A 2,999-nucleotide genomic window follows, 5' to 3' on the forward strand; every position below is an offset into this window, starting at 1 on the left:
TCTTATGAGGAGAATATGGCCCTGGTGCGTGCACTCTTGCCCCTGTATGACCGGCTACTTGGTCCTCACCATCACCGCACAAGTGTGGCAAGGAAGTAGGGGATGTGGGACAGTATTACCTCCGCGGTAAATGCAGTTACAATGACATCAAGTGCCTCCTCAAAGCCAAGCTTGCCCTGGAGAAGAAAGAGGCCTGTCGCATAGGAGGTGGCCCTAGGCAGGAGGTCCGCTTTAAGGCCTATGAGAGGCTGCTACGCCGAATCATCCCACCGGAGGTGCTTCCCGGCATCCACATTGCCGACACAGACAGGCCCCCCACTCCACCGCCAACTGGTAAGTGTCCACACATGTCAACTACCCATTTTGCTATGTCATGTGCGCATGCTCTTATGGTGCTATGCTTTATGTGTCCAAAAGATTGCTGTGTGTGGAACTACATATCCCAGCACAATCACATTTTGCTACCTTGCATTGCTAAATAATGGACTGTGCATTTTGCTGGGTTATGTAGTTCCCCAGATCCAATTAATGTGTGCTGTCCTAAACACTGTAGGCCTGCAGTGTACTTGATTGTTAATCCATATCAATCCTCTGGGTAGTTGGAAAAGCACTTTACAGTCACTTTTACATGTCTAATCTGCTGGTCTTTCCTGTTATTAGCAAGTGGATTCAAAATATCGTTCACAGTCATAATACTCAAATAACCACTTCAGTTCAAAGTCTTCACATTCCTTATGTAATCATATCACGGTAAAAAAGTTTGATTGAGGTAAAGTTTTTATCTGCATAGTTGGAAAAGTGCCAGTTAGGTGCAAATGATAATAATGGGAAATGTCTTCTTCTTTCAAACAGCTCCAGCTCCTGAGTCCCAGCCTGCTGTTGACCAACATCAGCCACATCTGATTGTTCACACTGTCCAGTCTGCAGGTGAGATATCATAGTGTTACACACACACATTGCACAATTCACACATGGCTGTCCCCACCACAGTAGCCTGGGCCAATGCATAATGCATGAACAACACCTAACCATTCCAACTAAGGTAACATGACCCACCATACACCAATCTGCATAGCATACTTACCACTCTTTTCTCATGTGTAGGTCCTTCACAACCGATGCCTGAACCAACGGATCCCATGCAAAATATGGACGACATGAGTGAAATCATCCTGGAGACGGTGCCATCGTTGGAACCTGCACAAAACCAAGCACACCCAGTCAATGAGGCCCCCTATACGCAGTCACATAGGCAGCAGCCCCCAATCATTGCAGCCACCAACACCCCCACTAGTGCGGAGGAGTTGGCGCAATCCATCCACCTTTTTAAGGGGAAACAACTCGCTTTTATGGAGGTGCAGACCACCCAACTAGAAACGGTGAAGGGGTATGTGTGGAACATAGCTCTGCAAATGAGACGAATTTCTCAAAGTGTGCGGGCTAATGTAGGGACACAAATTCATCTTGTCTCTACATTAGACACACGCTTAGCAGAAATTGGCCAAGCCATTCAGGGTCAAACTACAAATTTTAGAGGTCTAAATGCCAATATGGTTGAACAGACCCAAGCAATTAATGGGCAAACAACTGCGTTGATGTCCCTACAAACGCAAATCAGCCTCAGTGCAACTACTTTGTTAGGTCAGCACCAAACCACATCTACCCAAAGCAGTAGTGTATCCTCCACACCCATGAGTGGGTCCCCCACTACTCCCCCACGGCGTAGTGTCCGTACTAGGGGTGGTGGTGCCACTAGTGGTAAGGGTGCTAATACCCGGGCTGTTTTTAAACATGAATAATGATCTTTGCATTTACATGTGTATCATGTTCATTATTTTTTTCCTTCACTCATGCAGTGATTGTTCCTGCAAATGTTTCATATGCTATGGCCTATGGCTAAATTTTTCTGCAAGTAAAAATTATTTGCATCCAGCAAACTTGTTGTCATTCTTTACAAATGATTACTTACATTGTTCTATTATGTATTGTCAACTAGTGACATTTTAGCAGACATGGGACTTTGGGTTGTGTGTGCTTATTTGTAATGGAATTTTAAGCAAATAGTCACATTTGAAGGGGATAAGCATTGGGAATTGCATACTGTATGTAGGCGCCACTTGTTTTGCAACATTTCAAGCACCTGAGATCAATGATCCATGTCACCTCCATCCATTAAGCCTATGTTAATTTGTATTAGCCAACATTTGTACACACAGAAAACTACAGTACTTACTTGACATTGTTATAGGTGTAATCATGTTGCCAGGCATAAAGTATGCTGTGGTGGGGTAGCTTGCAGGGGTTGGACATTATTGTTGGTCTGCTTCTGGGCAATTAACATGGACAGGGAAAAATGTAATGTTACCAATGTATGTGTGTTACAGGTTCCCCATTACTAATCATTGTACACACACTAATTACCTGTGAAATGCTGCAGGATCATCCGTGTACGAACCACATCCCCCCTCCGTGTACTTCGCACTACAACATCAGTAGTTTGAGCTTCCTGCACGACTGCTGCAGGGGCCACATCTACATAATTTGGTTGACCCAAAGCTATGTTATGCAGCATGCAGCAAGCCTGGACAACCAAAACCACTTTGGCAGGGTGGTATAGCAGTGTACCTGCTTACCTGTCCAAACACCGAAATCGGCTTTTCAGCACCCCAAAGGTGCGTTCCACTACATTGCGGGTAGCAATATGTGCAGCATTGTAGTGGTGCTGTGCAGGGCTTTGTGGGTTCCACAGAGGTGTCATGAGCCACGAATGACACCCATATCCTGAGTCACCTAACATGTAAAGGGATTTGTGGTCACATATCATGTGGGTAATTGGTACATAATAGTAGCAGCCTATACTACATTGTTTGGCCTGGTATAAACAATTACAACAGAAATGACTCTTGATTAGAAGGTTTCACACATGGATGTTAAAGGGAAAGACATAGGTAAGCAAACAGCATGTAAACAGTGGTAAGTGACTTACCAAGTAGCCAGCC

The 2,999-nt window shown here is 44.8% G+C and overlaps 1 long non-coding RNA gene across 1 annotated transcript; it reads right to left on the reverse strand.

The window, feature by feature from the left end:
- Nucleotides 1-758: 758 nt before the first annotated feature.
- LOC146027317 (uncharacterized) lies at nucleotides 759-2,666 on the reverse strand. The gene is made up of 3 exons (XR_014454731.1): nucleotides 2,234-2,666; nucleotides 1,085-1,197; nucleotides 759-921 (listed from the first exon to the last, which is right to left on the reverse strand). It is a non-coding gene; the product is annotated as an uncharacterized LOC146027317 (long non-coding RNA).
- Between the last annotated feature and the right edge of the window lie 333 nt (nucleotides 2,667-2,999).

This window comes from Crinia signifera, chromosome 1, assembly GCF_055691185.1.
Source record: "Crinia signifera chromosome 1, ASM5569118v1, whole genome shotgun sequence".
Taxonomy (NCBI): domain Eukaryota; kingdom Metazoa; phylum Chordata; class Amphibia; order Anura; family Myobatrachidae; genus Crinia; species Crinia signifera.